The sequence below is a fragment of the Pteronotus mesoamericanus genome, unplaced genomic scaffold (genome assembly GCF_021234165.1).
Source record: "Pteronotus mesoamericanus isolate MK-2021 breed Mesoamerican mustached bat unplaced genomic scaffold, CSHL_Meso_final contig_53, whole genome shotgun sequence".
In the NCBI taxonomy this organism is placed as follows: domain Eukaryota; kingdom Metazoa; phylum Chordata; class Mammalia; order Chiroptera; family Mormoopidae; genus Pteronotus; species Pteronotus mesoamericanus.
This window is the reverse complement of record NW_026555195.1, coordinates 879,160-906,685: the sequence shown is the minus strand read 5'-3', so window position 1 is coordinate 906,685 and position 27,526 is coordinate 879,160.

Sequence of the window (27,526 nt, the reverse complement as noted above, 5' to 3'; positions counted from 1 at the left end):
CTGGGGGATTGGATGTTTTGCCAAAAGCCTTTGCATGATGTGTGATGCCTGAGCGGTCCCGTTGTAGTGATGAAGCTGCCAATAACCCGTTGCCCCTTGTTGTTGCTTTTTGAATCATCCCAATAGTTTCTGCGAAGGAATGGTCCAGCATAATGTAACATTTGATGCAGATTCGTTGCTCTACTTGCTCAGTAATTGAAATGCGTCGGCCACACAGTACACATGCTCACTCAATGGCACCTACTGCCCCCACTGACTAGTACAGGGAAGTCATCATTGTTCATGCATGTGCATTCCAGTCCACTCTCCTTGGCTGCCAGGTTACATCAATGTTACACAAGCTGTTCTCATTATATTAACAATGGCTGGACTTTTTCTGGACAGACCTCATGTATATTTTTAAACATTTTTCATAGGAAAACCTATTCCGTGCATTACTTTCTCTTCTCATGGGCACGCCTTCTCACCCGAGTATTTGTTGGAATGCTTTCTATAAGCACCAAATCTCTGGTCAAATCTCTGGGGGAATACATTTTAACTATAGAACTACAAGATAACAGAAAGCTAAGAATGGAAATGAATTTCAGAAATCATTTTTAGTTAAAAATCATAATATTATAAAAGGAATTCAAAATTTTCAGAAAATTACAGTATTTTAGAGATAAAAAATGTTTGAAAGGCTGTATATAAACTAGACCTTCTCTTGAAATTATGACACTGAAAACAATTCTTACTCAGCATTCACATAGCGTCTGCCTTAAAATTTTCACTGATTTTGTTTTTTTAGTAACTATTAATGGCCCACTGTTTTTAGGCTATGGATAATTGAAAACCTCAGAAAACATGGTCCTGCAAGCCCTCAAACAGTCTGTCTTATGCATCTTGTCTTATTTTTTAATATACATTGTGATTTTTTATCTTTTTTATTTTTGTTTTTAATAAAATATTTTTCTCATTAGATTTTTTTTTATTCTAGAATAAAAAACCCACATGAATCCAATTTTTTACAATTTAATAAAGGATCATAATAGCAATGAGCTCATATTTGACACATGATACAATACAGGAAAACATAAAATATTATAGAACTTCAGATAGTTAAAAATATGGGGCTCTGTATTCAGTATCAACCTTGTAAAAATAGGTTATATTTTATGTGCAGAGACCGGGAAATTGTTCTAGGTAAAAGAGCTAACGTTAATGAAGGCATGTAAGTAAACTACCACACAATTTGGAACTGCTAAAGTTGCTCACTTTGGCTGGTGCTGACGTCATATCTGCATTAAATTCTATAGTTTTCCTTTTGACCAGAATAATGAACATATACCCATCAGACCCCAACGCTCGCCTGTATTCTTCTGTAATTTCTCCTTCCCTTCCACCTCCCACTAACCGTAGGCAACCAATGATCTGTGTGAAGTCACTATACAGTTTCATGTTTTCCAAAATTTTACATATGTGAAATCATACACTGTATTCTCTTATTTTGCCAGGATTCTGTCACTCAGCATGATTATTTTGAGATTTATCCATGCAGTTGCCTGTACCAGTAGTTCATTTTTTTTGTGGCTGAATAGTATTGTATTGTATGCATATACCACAATTTGTTTAACCATTCACCTATTGATAGACAATTAGGTCATTTCCAGTTTCTATCAATGACAAAAGTACTATGGACATTTCTGTAACAGTCTTTGTATAAATAAATGTTTTTTTTTTTAAATTTCTGTTACATATATCAATAGGAGGAGAAAGACTAAGCTGAATACTAGATGTATGATTACCTTCTTAAAGAAACTTCCAAATTCTTTTCCAAAGCATTTCCTGTCCCTACCAAAAGGAATACTTATTCCAGTTGTCTCAGGTCCTAACACTTAACAGTCTTCCATTTTAGATATTCTACTAGTGCAGTGATGTCTCATTATTTTAATTTGCATTTCCCTAAAGACTAATGATGTTGATCATGTTTTTATGTGTTTATTTGTCATTCATATTTCTTTTTACCCATTTTGTTATTGGATTTTTACTGAGTTTTCTCATTGAATTTGAGATCTTTTTGCATATTATGAATACAAATTCTTTGTCAAATATGTGGTTTGCCTGGATTTTCTCCCAATCTTTGACTTTTCTCATTCTCCTAACAGTGTCCTTTAAAGGGTATATGTTCTTGCCCTGACCCTGTGGCTCAGTTGGTTGGGTGTCATCCCACAAAGTGAAAGGTCCCCAGTTCCATTCCTGGTCAGGGCGCATGCCTGGGTTGAGGGTTTGGCCCCCTGTTGGGGCATGAATAAGAGGCAACCAATCAATGTTTCTCTCTCACATCAGTGTTTCCTTTCCTCTCTCTCTCCCTCCCTTCCTCTCTCTAATGATAAATGAATAAAGTATTTTTAAAAAGGGATGTAAGTTCTTAATTTTAATGAAGTCCAATGTGTCAGTTTGGGGTTTTTGCAGCTTTTGCTTTTTTATTTTGAGATCTGGCCTAAAGCAGAGGTCAACAGAATTTTCTCTGTAAAAGGTCAGAGAGGAAACAATGTAGGTGTTACGCCCTACATTCTCTGTTGTAGTACAAATTTTCATGTCTGTGCTCTCATGAAACTTTATTTACAGAAATAGACAATGAGACTTTTTGGCCTGTGAGTCATAATTTGTTGACTCCAGCCTAGAGTACAGTCTATCTAGACAAATGGTTTATGTACAATTAAAAGAATGTGTATTCTGTCATTGGAAGAATTGTCCTATAAATTCAATTAGGTCAAGTCAGTTGATTGAATTATTGAAATATTATGCAGTCAGGCAGTCTTTCTTTCTTATTTGCTACCAGTTCTATCAATTATTGAGAAAGTATTGAAATCCCAAATTATAATTATTTCCATTTCTCTTCTCAGTTTTGGCTCCACGTATTTTATAACTGCTATTGGGTGAAAACTGTTTTAGGATTACTTGCTCCACTGGGTCAGTCTCTTTATCACTATGAAATGAGTCCTTTCATCTCTGGTGATAATCTTTGTTCTAAAATCTACTTCACTGAATATTAATGTAGCCACTTCAGCTTTCTCTTAGTTACTTAACATGGTTACCTTATCCACATTTTTGAACTTATGTCTTTATATTTAAAGTGGATTTCTTGTTGGGAGCATGTAGTTAGGTCTTGCTTTTTTATCCACTATGACAATCTTTAACCTTTTATTTGGGGTGTTAAGAACATGTACATTTCATGGGATATGGATGGTTGTGTTTAAATCTACCACCTTGTTGTTTGTTTTCTATTTGTCTGATCTGTTCTTTGTTCTCTATTTTTGCCTTGTTCTATATTAATTAAATATCTATTTGTGATTTCATGTTTTTTGCCTATTGGCTACAGCTCTTAATTGTATTACATTTAAGGTTTCTGATATACATTTTAACTCATCACAGCCTGCCTTCAAGTAGTATTTTCCATGCCAGAAGTTTACAACAGTTTACTTCCTTTTCTATGCATTCCATCTTTATGCTATTGTTGTCATGTGTTTTCTTTCGACATATGTTATGAACTTCACAACACGTTATTATATTTTAAGCTGTCAATCATTTTTTGAGTAGACTTAAATTTTTTAAAGTTTTTATATATACACAATTAATTACCATTTTCAGTGTTCCTCATTCTTTTTCATAGTTCGATTTCCACCCACTATCATTTTCCTTCCTTCAACAGTTCTCATACTGCAAGTGTACTGGTAATAAATTCTCTCATCTTTCATATGTCTGAAAGTATCTTTATTTCACCTTAATTTTTGAAAGATACTGTCATAGGGCAAAGAATTCTAAGTTGACTGAGTTTTGTTTGTTTTTAGTACTTTAAATATGTTCTTCCACTGTCTGGTTTGCATTGTTTCTCTCATAGGAAAACTGCTAGGTTTTTCTTTGTTATCCTATATATAATGTGGCCTTTTCTTCTCTGACCATTTTTAAGATTTTCTAATTATCACCAATTTTGAGCAAAAAGTGACTCTAGTATAGCTTACTGCAGTTCCTTTATGGTTTTTGTGTTTGGGGTTCATTGAACTTCTTCAAACTGTGGGTTTATTGTTTCACCAAAATTGGAGGGTTTTTTCCCACTATTTCTCTAACTTCCTTAGGTTCTCTGAACTCCCGGCTGCATCTCCTCAACTCAGGGGACCCCTGGGCTCTCCCTGGGTTCCCTCTCTCTCTCTACCACATCCAGGAAACCTTTTTCAGGCAGTAGGCTAGGACAATCATAATGCGTACTTTATTTATTTTCTGTCTCTAAGGTGTTGCTGTCCTTTTTACAGATTTCCAGTGTTTTGAGAAATATTTTATTTGATTTTTAAAAATTCTTTAGATATTTCAAGTAGACTAATAAATTCAGTTCCTGTCACTCCATTTTATCCAAAAGCTGAAGTCCAAAATCAGAGATTTTTAAAGCTCCTCCTTTTGTTGCTGGATTTTAATTGTATAACATTATGGTTACAGAAAATAGTCTGTATGTATCAAATATTTAGAAGCCTTAAGACTTGTTTTAAGGTCTAATATATTATCTTTTTTTAAAATAAATGTTACATGTGTCCTTGAAAATATGTATCCTTTCTGCCTGCTGGGTATCTAATTTCATATATCATTATTTGAGCTAAATAAATTCATTGTTTTTTTAAAGAATTTATTAATTTATTTTTAGACAAAGGAGAAAGGAGGGAGAAAAACATCAATGTGTGGTTACACCTCGCACACCCCCCACTGGGGACCTGGCCTGCAACCCAGGCATGTGCCCTACCTGGGAATTGAACTGGTGTCCCTTTGGTTCGCAGGCTGGCACTCAATCTCCTAAGCCACACCAGCCAGGGCTAAATTAATTGTTTATGTGCTTAATATGTCTGCTTACATTTTATTCCTTTGTGCAATCAGTTTCTGAAAGGGGGATGTTCAAACTCCAACAAAATTTTTATCAATTTCTCATTTCAGTTCTTGCAGCTGTTGTTTAATATATGTAAGGGACTATATAGACAGGTTAGACAGGTCCATATGTGTTTATAATGAATACTCCTTATTTTTTTTATAGTTAATTTTACAAGAATGTGATGTCATTATTTATTCTTCATCATATTATTGCCTTAGATTCTTTTTAAATATTAAGATTCATCTAACAGCATATTTAAAGTGCTACTGAGAGAAATTAAGGAATACTTAAATAAATACAGGCCTATACTATGTTCAATTTTACCAAGCTAATCTATCCATTAAATACAATTCTAATCAACATCCCCAGAGGTTATTTTACAGAAACATATAAACCGAGTCTAAAATTAACTTGAAAATGCAAAGCAATAAGAAGAGACAAGGTAATTGTCCTAATTTTTTTTTTTCCAAGCTGCTAAAACAAAATACCAGAGGGTGATTAATTTATAAACAACAGAAATGTATTCCTTACAATTCTGGAGGCTGGGAAGTTCAAGGTCAAGGGGACACAGATTTGGTGTCTGGTGAGAATCCACTTCCTGGTTCATAGACATCTGTTTTTTGCCGTGTTCTCACATGGCAGAGGGGTCAAGGGCATTATCTGAGGTTTCTTCTATGAGGTTCCGCCCTCATGACCCAGTCTCCTATTGTCATCACATTGGGGGTTAAACTGGCAGATAAGAAGGCTCGGCACAGCCCAAGTAAGACACCTCCGAGAAACACATGCCCAGACATATCGTAGTCAAAATGCTGAGGAAAAAAAGAGTCTTGAAAGCAACCAGAGAAAAACAACACACTGTATGTAGGGAACACCTTGAATTGATTGCAACCAATTCAAATGATTGCAAGTTTCTCTTGAGAAATCATGGAGGCCAGAAAATAATGGTACAGCATATTTAAAGTGCTGAAAGCAAAGAACTGTCAACTCATAATTCTATATCCAATTATTCTATTTCTGTACTCAGATATGAAGACAAAATAAGAAATTCTAGGATGAAAGAAAACCAGGAATATTAATCACCAACTGATAAGCTCTGCAAGAAATGTTAAAGAAAGTTCAAGAGTAAGAGATTTTTCACGAGAAGGACACATGGCATGTCAGGAATGAGAAAGAACAATAGAAATATAAATACCTGAAGAAATACAATAGACTAATTTTGTCCTCTTAAATTTTTTAAAATACATATTACTGTTAAAAACAAAAATCGTATTTTCTGAATTTTTTGACAACTGCAACATAAGAGAAGGAAGGTAAAAGGAACTACATGGGAGCAAGTTTTCCACATTCCATTTGAAGTGGTAAAATATTAACTCTAATTAAGCTATACAAAATTCAGTATGAATGTTGTATCCCTTGAGCAACCACTGGGAAAAGATACAAGAAGAGATAAACTTAAAAACCCTATGGATAGGAGGCATAAACAAAAGATGAGCCATATTATGTTAATGAATTGAAGAGCTCAATATAGTAAAGATGTATATTCTTCCAAAATTGATCCATATATTTATTAAGTGAGCTCAGAAAGAATCTGGAGACTTTGATAGAAATAAATAATGGAGATTTGTTTAAGGATCTTGGGGTTTGCAAACTAGAAACACAGCTAGGCAAAAATCCACACATTTCACAGAAGGAAGAAAAGTTAAAAGATTTTATAGTAAAAATTACCTTGTTAAGAAGTATCAGTCTTGCATTCTTAGCCTCAGGACTGATCCAGGACAGTTATCAATCAGATGCCAGGTAGTTAGTACAACAGATGCCAGGTAGTGAAACATGGGTGCCAGAAGGTCTGGTTAGACCCAGAGGTCTGGGTAACAGATGTCAGGTGGCTGCATATGTGAGTTCTCCAAGGAGTAATAAAGTGGCCAGGATAGATGAGTCCTTCAGGGTATAATTATCAGGTTACCTGGTGGCCAGGCATCCATCCAGGCATTGATGCAGGACCAGAATGTTCAAAAAATTTAAGTTCCCAGGCTAGTTAGAACAGTAATGCTGCCATGCCCTTATGCCTTAAACTTCATAATGTTAACAATTTTAGTAGTCTGGTTAAAATGACTCCATTTCATATATTCCCTGTCTTCATTCTTTTTTCACATTCAACACAATTCCAATCAAAATCTCAGCAGGATTTTTTTTTTTTGTAGAGACAAGCATACTCTTATGATCATATAGAAAGGCAAATAATATAGAATAGACAAACAATTTTGAAAAATAAGAACAAAGTTAGAGGACAACTACCCAATATTAGGGTGTCCTAGAAAGCTACAATAATCATGATAGTGTGGTATTGATAGGCACAGGTCAACTGAACAGACTAGAGTTCAGATATATGCCCACATAAACACCAAAAATTAATTTTTGAGAAAGATACAAAAGCAACTCAATGAAGAAAAACTAGTCTTTTTAAGAGATTAGGTTTGAACAATTAGACATTCATGTGTTTAAAAAAAAAAGCTAAACCTATATCTCTTACAAAAAATAACTTAAAATGGACGATAATTTTATAAAATGTAGAACTATTAATCTTTTAGAAGAAAACATAGGAGAGAATTTTCATGCTTTTTGTGTTTAACAAGGAATTTGAAAATATAATCCAAGGGTACAAGTCATACATGAAAAATGTTAATTAAATTTTGACAAAACAAAAAGTTCTTCGTTCTGCAAAAGACACTGTTAAGGAAACTAAAAGACAAGAAATATTTGCCATTCATATATTTTACAAAGTATCTGTATTTGGAGCATACAAAGAACTCTCAATTCTCAGCAATAAGAAAAAAAACCAATGGGTAATAGCTGATCAGGCCCTTCACCAAGGAATGGCTTATGGATGGCAGATACACACGTGAATAGCCAGTCCCATCATTGTGATGTCAAACCCAGGCTTGGCCACCTGCCACTCAAAAGCCAATGATCAAAGACAAGAGCTGGTGGAAGGCAAGGCGGTTTACTCAAGAGTCAGCAGCTTGAGAAGATGGCAGACTCTTGCTTGGGTGGGGTGTTTTGTAAAGCAGAAGTAGGAAGAGGAAAAAAACGCAGAACATGGGAATTGAAAGGAGAAAGTTGAGGGTTTTCTACTGATTTCATGCAAGTCAGTACAGTCTGTTCTGATAACTGGTTCAAGGGCAGCAAATATCCCGGAGCCAGAATGTGTGAAGATCAGATTCTGGTTCTTTTGAAGTTAGTTCCTAGAATTCTTAACCAAGCAGTCTGTTTATCTGCAGTCACATAGTTAACAGGTTATTATTTACAGAAATTATGTTAAAAAGAATAGTGGGGTGAATTACAATTAGACATAAGGAAACTAAAATCATCATTGAATACTGATGCACACTTACTAGAATAGATCAAAATTTTTAAAAACTGGCTATACCCAGTACTAGAGAGGATACAGAACAGTTAGACTCTCACACTTTGCTGGTGGGGATACAAAGTGGTGTGGTCATTCAGGAAAACCAGTTTGGCAGTCTCTTATAATATTAAGCATATAATTACCACATAACACAGACACTACACCCTTGTGTATTACTCTAGAAAAATTAAAACTTAGGTTCACACAAGAACTGGCACACAAGTGTTTATAGCAGGTTGTTCTTAATTGCTAGAAACTGGAATCAGCTCAAATGTCCTTCAATGGGTGAATAAAAAAACCAAGGTACTCCCATGTAAAGGAATAGTACTCAAACAATAGAAACCAACTACGATGCACATACAGCATGGTGCATTAAGTGAAGAAGCCAGTCTTGAAGGTTTGCATGAGTCAATTCATAGTGCATTTAGAAAGTGCAAAACTATCACAACTGAAATACATAAGTGTTTACCAGGAGCTGGAGGTAGGAGAAGGATTTGACTAGAAAGGGCAACATAAGAAATTTTTCTTGATTGACAGACGTGTTTTGTATCATGATTGTGGTGGTGACTACACAAATCTATGCATGTGTTAAAAATCACAGATCTGTTCACAGAGGGAGTTAATTTTATTATTCATTTATTATGTTTTATTTTTAATAACAATAATAAAGTACATGTATTAATTTTAAAATGATGTTATAATCTCTGTAATGACTGCAATGCTTATTTATACTTCTGGTAAAATCAACAACATTGAAGATCATGCTGAGCACAGTTTCATCAATTTCCTTTAAAAGTCTGAATAGACAACCATGTGAAAATTGAAACAATTCATGACAATTAAGTATATAGGAATATTTTAGCAGTACAATCAAGAAAATCATATCAAGTAAAATTTATCATGAAGTTAATTGATGCATTACTATTATGAATTATTATTATTAGGTTGCATGGTATGCAGCTCATTTAAATGATTATCATTAATATTATTTTTATAGTCAACCCATTTAAAATATTTCACCAGTATCTGTAACTTTTGTTGATGTTTTTAATTCTGATGTCTGTCACACAAAACTCATATACAAATCTCCTATTTGGGGTCATGAGTAACAAGACAAAGAATTGTTTGGAAGTGAAATAATTGAAGCACTGAACTGTTTAAGAGAAATGTTGGATTGGGTAGACTGAAAAGTTAAAGTTTAAGATTTCTAGTAACCGATGATGCTTCATTGCATACCTATTGCATGCAATGTAGTGTATTTGAAGCTTTAACAGATACAGTTGTCAATTATCCAAGATCTCTGACCCTCAAAGAGATTCGAAGAAGAATGAAAAAGACAGTCCATGATAAGGCAGATGCAAATTTTGTGAATTGTAAAGTGTTATATGAAATACAAATAAGACATAACAGGCTTTGGTATACATGATGACAGAAATACTAAGAAAATTCTATAGATTTTTATAAGAGGGAGGGATTATTTGCAACTGGAATGACCTAGGGCCTTGTTGAAAAGGTAGTGATTGAGTTGAACAACAGTTAGGGACAAAGGTATGTAGAGACTGAACCATGGAGACTTGGACTGGCAGTAACTGAGCCCAGTGACATAGGACCAGGCATGAAAAAGATAAGAAATGTGGTTAAGAAAGACTGAATCGGAGGCATGGGTTACATGGAAAGGCCAGTCACAAGTTCAGGATTGAAGTGGGAAGAGAAAGAACAAAGTGTATAGAGGCTAAACTTTGTTTTTAAGTGTAAATAGATGAGCTCATCAAGAAAGTGGATAGAGTAAGAAAAAAGGGGGAGTGTAAACAAACCCATAAATCCTATGGGTTTGAGGAGGAGGAGTCACGCGTATAGCCTGAGTAGTGGCGGGAGCGGGAAAGCTAGGAAGGCTGACCCGAGAGGCGGGAGAGAAGACTGTAGTGAACCCCGAAGGAGGCTGGTGAGCCCCTTTTCATAGGCCGGTGTCAATGCCAGTCAAACTTCAGATAAATGAACATATACTGAGAGACGAGAAAGCAAAAACACAGAGTGAAGCTGTTTTAGAAGATTAAACATCAAGTGTGACAAACGCTGCAAGCCTGATTCTCCACGACATTGCTCAGTCTCAGGGGATGGCTTGGCCTTGGCAGACACCTGGATTACCTAAAGAATTGTCCCACTTCTTCCTGGAACAAGATACCTGTCCGCGCTTTGCCCGAGTGTAGAGCCATTAAATTAATACCCGTAACTGTGTCTGACAACATCAGAGCCCAGGAAAATATTGGGAGAGGCATTATTTTTAAGGTGATTTGCAGTGTTCTGGGGGGAAATGATGAAGAGAGAACTAGTGAGCAAGGCTAGTCTCCAGCTGTGAGCCATTTCCCCACCTGCATTACGGTAATCGGCCTGGAACCAGCAGCCTCAGATGATGGGCTCCCAGGATACCTCACTGGTCAGCGTGAGGGAATAAACAAGTTATCACCTCTTAGGTCATGATTTTCCTTTCGTCTCTTAGGGCACATTGCTATACCCTCTACAACTGATTCCTCGGAAAGCCTGTCAGCAAGATTTTGTGGTGTATTGTCAACTTTGAGGGTTCTGGACCTATTCTTATGAGGCATTTCTTGTTTGCTGCTATTTACTGTCTAATGAGTGGGGATGGAAATACCACGTCTTGGGGAATTACAGGTGAGCAAAGGGGGCCAAAGAAATTGGAACAGGCATCCCTCTTGGGCCCCTTGCTCCATTTTTTTCAGCAGTCACATGTAACAGTGGCCCCATGGGATGAAGTACGACATTCCACATCCAAGAAAACGTAACAAAAATGGCTTGCTTCATCTGCTGTCCCAGCCTCCACCCCAAGGACTTGACACCCCAAGACAATAAAACACCCTCGGGGGTACAGGCTAAGCGGCTTGTTCCATCATGGGTTTTTGTTTCATTTTACTGAAATTTTATTCCACTGCTGTGGAGAGACCTGGCTTGAGGATATTGGATAAATACTAAATAATCATCGGGCTGAGAAAAAGAAACGAATTTCCCACCATGGTGGGTATAAAGAGAGCAGGCTTAATTAACGAGTCCCATTTCCTGTCTTGTTCACACCTCGGCTCACATTCAAATAATTTGAGGGAGAAAGTAGTTCTGAATCTAGTAAAGCAGAAATTATTCTAAAACTGTTAGGGTGTCAACTCCATCTTTCCTTTAATTTGTATATGTATTTCTATGCTGTTTTACTAGATCAATAAAGAAAAGAAAGAAAAACAAGTTTATCAGTACACAGCCTGGCTACTGAAGTTGTAGCTTGCCAGGTGGAAGACTCAGCAGAGGAGGAACTGGAGGGCTTGGCTCAGGGCACGTTTCGCGGCCACCCATCTATGGGACTTCAGTTTGGCAACATGTGGCCTGAACTACCAATTAGAAACCTCAAAGAAATCTTTAGGCCAGTGGCATGGCATGGATTTTGCTTTGGCATTTTGTAACTAAATTTTAAACCAGTCTAGCTTCTAACTAAAGGTACCACATTAAAAATTAATGTCTCTCCAATTTGTGAAACTAGTTCCAAACTACCTCATGGTACATATAAGGGTCAAATCCAATGAGTTAATTTGGAAGAAAAAACATGCCTGTCCAATAGGCATATTACCTTTTCTACATTCAACATGAAATAGTTCAGGCTTTTTAATGAAAAAAATTAAAAAGTGTGAGCCATGTGAATAACAGGAACATGTTTGTAATTGTTTCACAAGCTTCACTTTCAAGATGTTTCTACAAGAAGTACAGTGAAGAAGATAATTGAGCCAATTATACATTCAATGTAGTGTCAGCTGAGGTCTCCCCATCCTTTGAGACTCAAAATTAACCTCAGCCCCTATTCTCATCTTTAATAAGAAGCTCAATATCCTCTCTAACATTTTTTGCACATATCTTAAATGTACCTTCTCATGGTTATCTGTATTTTTAATTAACTATTCCCATTGAACTTGCGTCTTCCTTCCCATGACTGTTCTCTTGTTCTTGTCCGGTGCTAACTCACATACTAATATAGCCCCTTTATTCTTTAAAACTCTATCCTTAGAAGAAATTTCTGTGTAGCAAATGGCTATTAATTGCAACAATACACAGAATTTTTAAAACAAATCTTTCTAAAATCCCTCCTGCCATCCCTACCACTAGGAAATTCTCATGTCCGACATTTCTTCTTGAAATTTTCCCCATGTACACCCAAACTTCTCCCAATTTGTTTGGAATTTTCTCCTGTTCTCAGAACTGATCCCCTCCTCTTACATTTTGCTCCTTCAAATACGCGTTAACTTTCATGCAAAGCAGTTTAACTGTCTTTTCACTGCAGGGGCTTCTTCTAGAGTTTCATGGTCTGAGAACTTCACTTTCCACATACATGAGGCACGTATTTTCCTGAACAAAAGGCCACTCTCTTAGGAAAGACTCATGCCACTCCTCTTGGAGGCAAAATGACAGTCACCTACTGTTTTTAGATAAAAACACATTTTTAAAGGTGCTTTTTCTTTGATACATATAAGCAGGGCACAAAGTCAAGAATTCCTTCATGTCTACATACTCCAGACCTTTAAAGTTGTTTCAATTAACCAACAGTGCTCTCCCTAACTCTTAGTTGCATATTTGGTGTTTGTGCCGAGCCTTGGACAGCCAGCGGTGGTAACTTAACCCTGAGAATGACATTCAATTTGGTGTAAGCTTCCTTTAAATACACATTACTAAATATGTGATCCTTTCTCAAAAAATACGCAAATAAAATTTTTATTTATGTGAGCTATAATGGGGAACAGGGTTGAGTTTTCTAGATAAAGACAATATGTCTCATTCCACCTTGTGTTCTTTATAATTATAGTTACATCGGGAAAAGGGGCCTTAAAAATGATCACAGCCCCTGCTCTAGCTGCTGTCCCTAAAGTGTGACCAATCAGAAGCTGTTGGTGTCTGAAGAGGGCTCAGGGAATAACCAGTCTCAGCTCCCTTGGGAATCCTTACAAAATATTTTAGAGACTTTCACGAGAAGGATCACGGCAGTGTATTTGGAGAACATTAAATATTAGAAAATAAGGTATATGTGACTATAAGACAGTAAACTGTCTTGCACATCATGTAAGTGGCAACAAATGAAATGTTAATCCCTTCCCACCCTTCCCCTTGGCTTTACTGAGATGAACATTCCTCTTTTGAACTTCCATGCACTGAGCATGGTTCTACCTCATAAAGAGAAAGAATGTTCTTTCCTCTACATGAGAACGTCTCGGATTCTTAAAAGATAACTATGAGCCTTTCTCTTTCACACTTCCTTCAACATGATTTTACACCCTTCACTATTCTAATTCTCCAGCTTTTTTTTTTCTCTTGAGTTTCTAGGACTCCTAAAGAAAAGCAGCTCGACATTTTGTCTAACGGCAGACAGCGCGGGGAGGCCACCCTCTGCTCCGTGCTGACCGTCAGAGGGCGAGCGCGGCCCCAGTCGCCTCTTCGGCACCGCTGCGCACCTGCGGCCTCCACACAGCAACGGACTTGAAGCATCCAAACGTGCAGATGTGTGGATTCATTTTTTTTACAAATGGATTGTTATTAGGTCATATTTCCCCCATTCTGCCTTTAATGCGGCACTTTTAAATACATATATTAAATACACATTTAAAGTATAGGAATGTGCATATATACATATATATGTAGAGAACTGTTATTTATATCACATGATCTATAATGTACCTTATACATGTCTTTTATACATCATATGTATCATATTTTTTAAAAATTTCACTCTGTACTATTTGTTTTTATAAGTACAACCTGTTAAGATCTTCTAGACTTTCAATTCTTATCCAGAATTTAATTCATTCCAGCTCTGATTTATCTAAATCTATGCTTCTTTTTAAACATTTTCTGTGATCTTAAAAATAACCATAATAAACAAGAAGCAGCAGTCTCATGACAAGCTGTTTTAAAATGTGCCAGGATCTGTTGTCGTCAGACACAGGAAGAGACGCAACCATGGAAAGGACCAGCGTGAAGGGACAAGTTTGGGCGCACGGGTCTTGAGCTGCAGGAGGCCCTCGGGCCAGCGAGAAGCAGGAAAGCCTGGCTGTGGGCCTGTATTGTGCTTCCATGGGAAGGAGCAGGCAAGGCAGGCTAAGCAGCGTACGCAGGCCTAGGACTGGCTAGTTTGAGTCATGTCAGTGTGCTCTGGGGCGTAGCAGTGGTCTCTATTTGCCCAGTACCTGACCCTGGGGTGATCTGGGCACTAGACGGCAGGCCACTGATTGGGAAAAAAAAAAAAAAAAAAAAAGGAAGGTATAGATAGATATGGGTTCTCAGTGTGTTGGTTTGCATGTGGAAAGTGACCTGCCTGGAAAGCATGTGCTGTCTCTGGGAAGTAGCTGACGCCAGGAGGGGCAACCACTCTCAGCCACTGAGGCCCCCGATGCCAGAGCGCGAGGCACAGAAAATGAGAGAAGAAAGTTAATACACATGGTGCTGAAATCTTCCGGTCAAGCCACCCGACATAGCCAATGAGACAACAAATGTGTCCCTGGCACTGTGTTCTATACCAGGCACTGTCTGGGGTATTTTCTATAATAACTTTAATCTTTATTAGTTTCATGCAAGGGAACTATTCTTATTGAATGATGGACAAAATTAAGCAACTTGTCCAAGGTCAACAAATGTAACAGTGAAACCAGCCTGGAAACTGAGCCCAGCTGGCTCTCTGTTCTGCACTGCCGCCCCCTTGCCCAGCCGGCACGCTCGCATATGCTGGAGTGATGCAAAGCCAGTGTATGGGCCCTAGCCCACACCTGCCAGGAGATTAAAAAGAAGATCAAAATAAATTGTGCCAAAAAATTAGTTGGAATTTAAAAACACACTCAATCTGAAGTGTTACCGATACTTTATCAACTACCCTTTTAATTCTAAATTTCTAAAAAATGGCTTAAAATGAACATGACTAAATTTTTTGACAGCCTGAAAATTCATAGTACCTTTTTAAAGTTCAAATCCAATTCAAATTTTAATTCAAACTGTCTTCTCTGTTAAACACTTATATCATTACTATGTACTTTTGAATTTTCTAGGGATAAGAGTTGATAGTTCTTAGTCCAGAGTTGAGAAGCCACCATTTTTCATATTTAAACAGTAAGAGAGTTTTTCTCTGACATGGTTCCATTCTTCAAAGTACATCACAGTTAATTCCTGAATTGTTTCTACAAATTAACCTCTACCCTGGAAACCTCTACCCTGGAGTGTATATTATTTAAACCAAGTAACCTAAACACATTTAATAGTCTTTTTATCAGATCAATTGGTATTATTAAGTTTTCCTCTCCTTTCTTTCTCTCTGTTTCTCCTATTTTGTATTTGAAGAATATACAGTAAAGAAGATAGTGATCATGAGTCACCAAGTCATAATAAGTCATGCTCTTTTTTTTTTTTTTTTTAATGAGATTGCCTTCAGTGTTTTGCCATCAGGTATGATGTTAGCTGTTGATTTCAGGTGGATACACTTTTCCAACTAAAGGCTGACTCTTCTAAACCTAATTTCCTTATATGTCTGTGCTTTCCAAAAAAAGAAAAAAGAAAGAAAGAAAGGAAAAACAAGAAGTATATTGATTGTTACACACGTTTTTACAGCATTTTTGAGATAATTGTCTTTTTATTTGACTAAGAGATATTAGCATATTATAATTATTTCTCTCCTGATGCTATATCACCAGCCTTTCAAACTTACAACATATCCTACTTGGTCATGGTGGGTTGTTATTTGAAGATACTTATATTTGATTTGCTAAAAGTCTAGAAGTTTTGCATCAATATTTCTGAATGAACTCATTTATGGGTTTTTGGTTTGTTGTTCTTCTTCCTGGTGAGTGGGAGGTCTCTTGCAGAGGTCTTTCTGTGGGTTTCAAATGTAAGAAAATAAAACAGGCAACATACTGTTATTCTCAGCACTCTAGAACAGTTTATGTGGCACGGAAATACCTCCTCTTTAAAACCTAACAGTAAAATTACCCAATCATGGATCTGTCATTGAAAACTTTTGATAATTTATTTTATATGATTGTTCAAATTAAATTTTCTACTTTAACTTAGTTTTGACCATAGATATCTTTTTCTAGGAAACCATCCATTTAATGTATGTTAAAGTTATTTAGCATAACTCGTTTTTAAGATTTTCTTGAATTAAAAATATCTTTCTTATTATGTTCCTATTTTAAAAATTATTTTTATTCCTCTTTTTTCTTGACAGGTTTTGGTCTTTGTCATTTTCATTAATATTGCTGTGTGGTATTTAAATAAACAGTTCTTGGATTTACTAAGAAATTATGTTCTTTTGGCTTTCAGTTCATTAAAAATCTCTCTTTATACTTGCTATATATTCTTTTGTTTAGGTTTATTTTGTGGTTGCTTTCCTAACTTATTGAGTTGATTACTAAATTCCTTTATTTTATTATTATTTTAATAATACAAGCATTCAAGATTATTGCCTCAGAGAATAACTTTGGCTGCATTGCGCTGCAATAATAAGTAACATTTTAAAAATTCTGCTATTTTTCTAAATAGTCTCTTATTGTAATTTTGATTTCTTTTTTGTTCTAATAGGTTTTTAAAAAATGATTTAAATTACTAAATTGCTGGGGTTTACTTTTACTTGTTTTTTTAAATGTTGGTAATTAATTTACAGTTTTCTATATTATGACAGGACAACATTTTCCTGCCCAATTTCTGATTTGAGAACTTTATTTTTTTACCAAGAATCGAATCACTTTTTGTAACTGTTTATTGAAATGTGAAAATGAGATATACACTCTGGGTGTAGCAAACAAAATTCATTTGTCCATGAATTAAAATATATTATAATATTAAAACTGTCTATGTCTTCAATACATCTTTTAATATTTCCTATAACAACTGTGTTCTAATCACTTTCTCATTTATTCATTTAGGCAGTGTCATTAAGCACTTCCTTGTGCCAGGCTCACTTCTGGGTACTGGGGACATAGTGGTGAGCCTGGCGGGGGCAGACTTCTAGGGACAGGAGCTGAACACTGAGCCATCGAAGGAACTAAGTCACCCAAGGTCACATGGTAAGAGATGCAGGAGTTGGTTATGTGCATACTTCTTCTTTAACATAATTGGAAATGCTTTCCTAACTACTGTACTTCCTATACACATGGGTTTTTACCTTCTTTATATCATTTTTCTTGTAATTTTAGTTGTAGTGCACCTTATTTTATTGTGTCTTCATGAACGTTACAGTGAAGGAACTGGGACCACCAACCAGACATTTCTAATGGCTTCAGCTCTCCCTTAATTACGCTTGGCTTCTCCTTCCATCTCAAGAATTCCTCCTTCATATTGAGTTTGCAGTTTATTCATTTTACTTTGCGTTTCTGATCTCCGTATACATCACAGTCTCCCTCCCACAGACTGCCTCGTCCTTCCTTATCAGACACCCCAAGGGCAGACTTCTAGTCTGCTGGGCCCCGTCTGTGTTCAACCTGTTCCAAGGAGGCTTTCGCCAACCTAAACCACCACACCTTTGCATGGCTCCTCTCCTTCCCTGCCCAGCCCCACTCTGAGGACCAGCATAGCCAGCTTGGTCCTCAGCCAGTCAGAGCCTGAAAGAGCAGAAGAATCAACACCAGGGCCATCCTCAACCTGGAGGATGGGGACTGATGGGCGTACGACTAGCTTCCATTTCTCAGTCAGATGGACACGAGACCTACCGACGGCAACTAGACCCTGACCCTCTCTCTAAGGCATCCAGGTATGAGCTTGGCTTCCCTCCCTCCCTGCTTCACGCACTCTGGCCTCAGTCCTGAGATCACTTCTACAAGGTTACCTGCACTCAAGCTTTTGTTTCAAGCGGGGCTTCCTGGGAAACCCAGGCTGGGTTACCGCTGTCGCTCACTTTGTTCTCCACATAGCTTTTAAATCTATGAGGTAGAAGGTGGCTTTCTCAAACCTTTGTGTTCTTTTAACAATGAGGCTACCTAGCATTATTCCTACAGCCTGGTGCTGCTCTTTTGTATTCTCTTGATGTTTATTCTCCTCCTTCAATATTCAATACATGTCCTTTTAAAATAATGAACCCGACTTTCAGCTATATTCATTCCTTTAGATTTATACCCCTCTTCTTTATCATTAGAATAATTTCTGATTACATGGCTTTCTTCCGAGTCTTCTTACCATCCTTGATCTCTCCAGCAGTGTTATCTTTCAAGCCTCCTTCCTTGGGATCACATATGCATGCACATGTCCTCATCGTTTTTAACTTTGCTATCCTGAAGTTAAGTCTGTGTGTTTCTAGGCTTTCATGAATATCACAAGATTGCATTCTCCAAGGTGCTTGCCCTTCCCTCTCTTGACAGTGGCCAGATGTATATCAATGGTCAGAATTCAATCACTGCAGCATTTTTCTCCTTGTGACTCTCTTTACCACTTAAATACAAAATAAGAGCAAGTCAAGTCATTGCTTTAACAAGATGATTCACTTTGAGAAGATTCAGGTTTTCAAGGGTTTTCAAGTGCTTCCTGGATAGTCAAAACATCCCATTAGGTCATTATCTCTCCCCTGAGGAGTTCTGTGCTGTGTTTAAGGTGCATCTGTGCATCTGAATGGTTTAGAGAGGCTGTAGTATCCGCCTGCCATTACAACACTTCTATTTATTTCTCCTTTTGTCTTTCACTCAAATGTGTGCCATCATACTCTAACCTTAAGGTGAAGATGGCTACTGATGGACATATCTTTACATGGTTCTATTCTCCTGCCATTTCTATTACGTTAGTTTTATTGATGCAAGGTATCTCCCTATTAATCCATTGTATCTATGTTCAAATCCCACTAAATTTCAGTGGTACTTTAATGATAGATATAGATATTGTTCCTATTATAGTCCTTATTTTCTCACTGCCTTCCCCACCTCCGCCCCTGCTAAGGAGCCCCTTACGTTATCCACGGTATTAATTTTGCAGTGTGACCTGGGCTTTCCTCAGCCTTTTCACACCATGTTTACTTTTTAATGTCGATCACATTGATGAGTCCAGGGGTTTCAGGGATGTCTGCCATCATTCCCTCAGACAACACCATTCCTTTATAATGAGCCACGATGCAGAAAAACAATTGTTTTCCTTATTATTAATATACTCAGCAGATTATTTCTCTTATTTTCCTCCTAGTAGTAATAAAAGTAATAACTACAGTTCTAAGTAATTGAGTTTTTTGGATGTACCAGACTTAGTGTTTTCATGTACATTTTATCTAATCCTCATAACAGCTGTGACAGATGAGGAATCCTGGACCTTTTCCCAGTTAGTAAGACTGAGTTCTCATAACTAGTATGTGGTAGATCCACCATGTACCCTAAATTTGATTTCAAATATTATTCTCTTCTCGCTACTGGGATATATCTGCTGATTGTGCTTCCGAAGTTGTTTTGGTGTCCACGGGTTGCTTTTACCACAAGGAAGATAGGAAAGAAAAATATTTGTAAAGTCTAGCTGTTCAATCTCTAGTCAGGTATTCCAATTCAATAAAGACATTTGTTATTTCTCTTTCAACTCTACTCTTTCCCTTGTGAAACACGAAATTAGTGCCCCGAGTGTTTGGTGATGTAAGTGCACAAGGAAGGCAGTGTGCTTTGCTATTCACATGCCTTGTGTATATTAGCTGTATCTGTGGCCTCATCGTTACACATCTTGTCCCCTTGGGCCCCTAACAGGATTTCCTACACCTGCTCTACTCCCCTGCATAGCCCAGGATGCTGCTGCTCCTGCAAATGTTCTGGCTTAGTCCTCTATTGGAAAAATACCCCAATCTCTTAGGTAGACCTTTTGTAGCTCTTATGTTTAGTACCCAGTGGTAGAAGTACAGACTAAAAGATGCATGACAAATGAGTTAATTGATAATGAAAATAGTTGAGCATTGTTAAGTGATGTTCCAATGAAAGACATTAGAGTTCGATTCCTTCTGCCCACTTATAAGGACTTGAGAAGATAATGGAGAATTATGTTCTCATCTAAATGAATGTCATTATTACTTAAAATTTTATTTAACTCATTTTTCTAAGAGTCTATATTCTGACATGAATGATGTCTACCCTGTCAAATGGAGTCCATGTTAAATCAAGTCAATACAAAGTCAAGGAACTCTGATTCTTTTTGTGGAGTTGATTTTAAACCAAAAGACTTTTTGCATATTCTTCCAAGTTCCACCATGTACTAGCTACGTGTTCTTCAGCAAGTCCTGTAGATGCTTGGTGACTCAATCTTCTCATCTTCTACAGAGCTGTACCTTAATGTTACCATGTAAGCCCACAGTCCCCTTGGAATGCCAAACATTAAAGAATTGTGTGCCTTGTAAATTAGTGAGGATTTCTGTGGATGTTCTAAAAATCTCTGGGAACTTCATATCTCTTCCTGCAGGGCCACTGTGGTAGTGGGATGGTCATTAGCTCACCAGATTGCTCAACTCTGCAATTATTTTTTTTGGACAAGTATCCATATGGTTGCAGATCTCTGTCTTTCTGTCTCTGAAAATGGCTGTTCATTCTATTTTGCAGGATCTGCCTTCTCTTTCTTGTGAGAGCAAATTCTTGATAGTCAATAAACAAGTGATTGGTTTACTTTTCTTCCCAAAGAAAATTTATACTTTTTTTCCTCAGAGAAACCAGAAAATACATCTCAATTCTTCCAGTTCCATATAATGGCTTAGAGAAGAAAGCCAGGACTTAAACCCAAGTCTTCTACCCTAAATCTTCAGTTTAATCTCTACACTATTATTCTCATGGGAAATAGATCTTTGCAAATATATTTACTGAAAAAAATGCAAGTACCTAACCCAAAGCAGTAAAGTTTAAGAGAAAAGTGGGGGTGTAGGCAGGAACCTGAATAAGCTCAGGGAAGTTGCACATGGAATTCTACACGAGTGAGCTGGGTGCATAATGTGGACAAAGGAGCAGGGAGGAAGAAGTTCCCAAGTGGAGACCTGCAGTACCAATGTGGTGACAGCTGTCTGAGGACAAAATTAACCTATTTTTAAAATTTGTCTTAGGGCGACAGTATATATCCTTGAAGTTCTCCATGGGTCAACATCCGAAACATTATCCAGGAGAGATCTCTCTCTGTTGTTTATGCACTCGCGCTCCAATTTTACTTTGTAGGGGAAAAAAAACAAACAAACAAAACAAAAACACCTATGGGAAGTGCTCAGCAACCAGTTTTTGACATCTGTTAATGGATGAGGAGGGGAAAGAGGAGGGGAATAGAGGTAGGGGTGGTGGCGTTTGGCCTTGGGACATCATGCAGAACCCGCCTCTTTAGATTAGATATCCCCGGTGGACCAGATACTGCTTTGCTGCGTTAATTGCTGTTTCATAATATAAAATTTAATTATCTCTATTATTTTACAATAAGCTTTTCTGCCTTGGGGCTTCTGGCAAAGGGTACAATTAGTAACAAAGCGAATAAATAAAGAAATAAAATGCTTCATTTCCTTTTCAGAAGAAAGTTGTGTTTTGCTCTGTATGCTTTCAGCTTAGGGGAACTCACTTCGGCTTCCCCACACACACTTGTCTTTGGCTCAGATGAGGCAAAGGGATCTTCCAGAAGAAGTGTTTCAGGAAGGCTGGCACTCGGGGCCCGGGGCTTTAAGCCCTGGGAACCATCGAGCTCCTTGCAGCAGGAGCTGCTGGAAACAGGTCGCATCTCCACCAGAGCTCTCGAGGGCTGTCTCTCACTCTCCATGCTTTTATTAGCAGATCCTTCCTTTTGCCCCCATTTGATCTGTTCAGTCAGTCCAAGGACCATAGAATGAAGAGACCTAACCCTGATTAATCCTTCACCCACTTATATTGTTTTTGAGCAAAAAAATTAATATTAGCCAGATGCAGTCTAGCAGATACAAACCATAGCTTTTGAGAGATGAAAAAATGTTATTGAAAATGTAATTAAAGTCAAGCACTAAGCAGATCATGCACAATGGTTTAGTAGATGCAGAATAGATGAGATGTGTTTATTATTAAATTGTCCAGACTTTGGGGAATATATAATATAGGGTCCTCCATCCACATATATACTGCAGGCTTCAACATTATGCATTTAATAAGCATTCTATAAGCATAGATTATACATAATCACTAGATCTAGTATGACTGAGGATACAAAGAAATCTGAGACAAGACCTAATATACTAAGAGTAAATATAAGAGCGATGCAAAATTATATCACAAGCAAGAATATAGGAACTCCTGAAAAATAAGAATAAAATCAAATGTTCTGTCAAAGAGCAAATCAGGTTTGGTAGAAGGATTGGAAAGACTTTATGGAAGAGAAGGTGCTTAAAGTTGGCCTGGGACAAAATGATCTATTATTACATGCATCAACAGGAATGAATAGTGAACATAATATTGAGGAAAAAAAAAAAATCCAAAGAGTATATGTAATATAGTGTCTCTAAATTTCAAAATCTTAAAATTAATATGTTGTTTAGAACACATACACAGATGGAACTAAAAAGAAAATTAAACATGTGATTATCATAAAAATTAAGAAAAAATTAATGGGGAAAGGCAACAGGATATATAGGGTCCAGCAGAAGTAACATCTGCTTGAGTGTGGTTGGTAAGGTAATAATATGGGTGTAATAATTTATAGTTTTAATTTGAATATTTCACCTAAAATGTCATATGGTGTGCTTGAGTGTGATATTGTTATGGTACAGAATTACATGCTTAAGATTTTGTAATAAAAAAGGGGGCACTATTTGTGCCAGACCTTATATTTGGGTTTGAGACCCACAGGATTGGCTTCTAGGGAACCAGCAATGACTTTTTTTAACCTAACTGATGGTTAATAGGTTTTGCTGTAGAAATACTCCTTAAATTGTATATAACCACATGTATGTTGTATGTAGATTTTTCTGTATATATGATGCACTTCAAAATGAAAGTTTGAAATATACACTTAAAATGGAATTTTTTAAATAACATCGTAAAAAAGAAAATTATTTGCCATTCTAAAGATCAAATTATTTGCGACAATGAGATTGTATTATAACTCTATTAGGCCTTATATGATTAAAATGAAACTGAATTAAAAATAATAAGGTGACACATTAGCATTTCAGCGTGGAAGAGGGAGCATTAACACCCAAAGTTAATGTCAATAGAGATTTAAAAAATAAAAAGGGCAGATGACTCTGAGGCTTTAAGGTGGACAAATATATTGAATAGAGTTGTTTTGGGGTTTTTTAAGCCACAAAACCTACACCAGGTATCACAATTTAAATAGTGACATAAGGGTATAGGGTTATATTAAAAGTCTAGGGGTCTAAGTATAGCTGGATCTTTAAAAAGATGACCTATATAATATTCTCTCTCTCTCTCTCATCTTGGCTTTTCCTTGAGCATCTTCTTCACTTCTCTCTTCTGCTAAATTTCTGAATATGAAGAGCGTATAAGACTGAAATTGTCTTGGTTTTATCTCCAAATCTTTGGAGGGACCAAATTTTGAGATATATATATTTCACTCCTGATTCTATCAACCATGGCATAAATATGGAATTACCCATTTATCACGTACCAGTCTCTCACTAACTCAGCCATATTCCCTTGAATGATTCTCACCTCTACTATGCTACAACTATCTGTCCACAGCGTGACCAACCACTGGATGTCATTTTCACAAAAAACTGTTAACTCTAAATATTTCAAGTCTAATAAATTATTCCTTTGATCTCCATGTCCTATATTTCTCCCACAGTCTCTCCGGGTTGACACTTTTTGACTTCACTGGGACTGAAGCCGACTGACCCCTCTCACCCGCTGTGTAGCTGTGAACTGCTTGCTTTCCTTCCTGGTTGGACTTTTAGTTACGTCCTTTTATTTGTGCTTTTATTAGTGCCCTAGTGTTCCTCTTCATGAAGTTCTGTTACGCTAATTTTGTTATCCTTTAGCCTTGGGTAAATGCTATGGTTTGTGCAACAACTTACTTTTTTTCAATAGTGTATTCGTTTACTGTGTGTAGAATTAAATTTAGGGAGTCCAACACCCTTCTTGCAGATTATCATGCCTCTGTCTTGTTGGCTTAGGTGGCAGTGCTTCTACTGGTAGGACATTCTCAAAACTCTTGTGGATTTTCCCTGTGTGCCATGGGGGCTACGTTATTAAACAGAGGAGTCTTCATAGAGCTTTCCTGAATAATTCCATCTCTGTGTCTTGTTTCTGCCAAGATGCCTGAGGGGATCCATTTGCTACTCACTTGATCTCTTCAGCAAGTGACTGTCCAGCATGCCACTGTCCTCTCCCGAGCACACTTTTCTAACAGTGAATCTTGTGATTCTGTCATCTTCAATCTGGACAGGCTGAGAAATTCCCAAACTGTCAGGTTTTAATTTCATTTTTATTAAGTTTCCCTTCAAAATTTCTCTTTTCTCTCCCACTTTACTATATATATAAGCAACAACGACAATAACATAAAACCAAACAAAACAAGGCCAGGCTGCACTTTCAACATTTTCCTTGGAAATGTCCTCAGTTCAATAGCTAGTTTCATCCTTTACAAATTCTGCGTTTTACACAACTGCAGAATGTAATTCCGCCAATTTTCTGCCATGATATGTAGAATGTATCCCCTAAGGATAGAAACTTTTCTACTGTGCTCCTCACTTCCGCCTGAGTGCTCATCAGAATCACAATCTTTCCACCAACCATCTCTTAAGGCAATCTAGGCTTTTTCTATCATGCACCTCAAAATTCTCCCAGCCGTTATCCATTATCTAGTTCCAAAGCCACTTTCACAGTTTCAGGTATTTGTTACAGAAGCACCCTGTACTTTCTCAGTACCAAAATCTGTATTGTTTTCCTAGGGCTGCTATAACAGATGATCACAACTGGGTGACTTCAAACAAGAGATACACATTCTCTCACAGATTTAGAGGCTGGAGGTCTGAAATCCAGGCGTTGGCAGGGCCGCACGCCCCCTGGGGCTCTTGGGCAGAGTCTTTCTCCTAGCCCCTGGAGGAGGCTGGCCATCCTTGACATTCCTTGGCTTGTGATTGCATCATTCCAACTTCTCCCCCCATTTCCACATTGTCTTGTCTCAATGTGTTTCTGTTTGGGGGGTTTTTTTGGGGGGGAGGGATGGGTTTTCCTCTCTGTGTGTCTATTTCAAACCTTGTTTTGTCCTTTATAGGGATACATGGGATTGAATTTGGGCGCAACCCAAATAATTTGGGGTAAGTTTTTCTTCTCAACGTTCTTTTCTTATATCATTTGATATAAAAGGTAACATTTATTCTTTTGCAATATAAGGTAACATTTATATATTCCAGGATTTAGAATATGAACCTATCTGCTCAGGAGCCACTGGCTGGCCTTTACAAGACTGGGTAGTAAGCATTTCTAAAGATACTAATATATCATCATGCACATTGGCATCAAAAAACATTGGCATCTTTTAAATCAAAGCTTGACCCATACTGAGAGTCAGTAAAATCTCTATTTCCATCAAGATAACCCTATTTCTCCTTTCTTCAGAGATATTTCCAAAATCTTTTCAACTCTCATCTTCTCAACCATCTACCTTACTTTCAGCAGAGGACCTTGCCTCATATTTTACCAGGAAAATTAAGTTTATTTCATACATGTTTCTTAGGATTCCCTATTATCCACTCATCCACTTTATTAAACAAAGTACCTGAACTCTTCTAAGTGTTCAGGATGCATGTATGAATTTAAAAAATAAATAAAAACAAACAACAACAAAAAATAAAGTTGCATAAGTGGCATTCTGGCAAGAGGATAAAAACTAATATAATAAGATACTAGCATGTATATGTAATATGATGGTAAGTACTATGGTAAAGAGTAAAAAGCAAAGAGTTCCTGGGATGAAGGGTCAGGAAAGAGTAGGTATTAAAATCAGAGTTAAGATAGGCCCAGTTGAGAACATGAAACTTGAGCAGACTTGAAGGAGGTGATAAAATTAACTAAATATGGGGCAAGAGCATGCAGATTTAGAGAAGTAACAGAGCAATGGGCCTACCAGGGAAGGATGACTGATGTCTTCAAGAGCCAATGAGGAGACCGATGTGGCTGGAGCAGAGGAAGCAAAGTGGAGTGTGGAGTGATGCAGTCAGAAAGGCAAGGGGTGGGGCGAAGGCAGACTGTAGAGTCTGTCAGCAAGTGCAGTGAATTGAGGATTTTCTCCTGACAGAGGTAGGAAGTCATTCAAAAGTTTTAAGCAGAGGATTATTATGATCTGACAATGACTTTTAAGGGGCAACTCTGGCTTCTCAGTTAGAGTAGACTTTGGGGGCTTAGGGGAGGCAAGAATAGACACAAGACTAGTTAGGAGACAATTACAGTAAATTATGAGAGAGATGACAGTGACTTAGGTCACCATCTTTTTTAAGATAGAAACAACAGTAGTTGCTAATAAAGTATTAGGAAAAAGAGGGTTATTAGGTGGCTTGGACAACTGGAAAGATGGAGCCCTTCTCATCTGGGATGGGGAAGACTGAGCTGGAGAGAGATCTGGGGCTGGGTGGTTTAGTTCTGGACACAACGTGTCTGAGTGGGCTATCACACAGTCAAGTGGACATGTTGAGGAAGCAGTTAGAGATAGGAATCTAGATATACAATCCTGAATTTGGGAGAGAGTTCTGAACTGGAGATAAAACTTCCATGTTTGTCTAAATTTCATCCATGAGTGCTTACTCCTTTCTAGGCTGGGGTAAGAAGTGGTACCCTCCCCAAATCCAACACTAACCTATGCCCTTAAGTCCATCCTTTACTTTTGTACTCCAATTTGTTCCTTGAATTATTTTTTAATTTTCTTTTGAATCATGAATCGCTGATTCTACTTTGGCTTTTTACCCATGCCAAAAATTGACTAGAGCTTTTCCTATCCAAATCTACACCCCTCTACGCATGTAAATAAATAGAAAATCTTTAAACTGTGATTAATCCTGCTTCACTCTCTTGCCTCAGTTTTTCTCTCTTCCATCCTTCAAGGTTAACATCTTGAAAGCGTTGCCTGTGTTTGATGTTTCTAATTTCCATGAAGAAATCACGTCATATTGCACCCCTGGAGGCCTTTCTGTATTCCAAGATCTGTTTTCTATCCTAATTTTTTAAACTATGACCAAACTGGGAATATAACAGCAGCCAATCATCTCCTTTCTCCAATCCATACATTCAGATGATGATATAGGCATGGCCTAG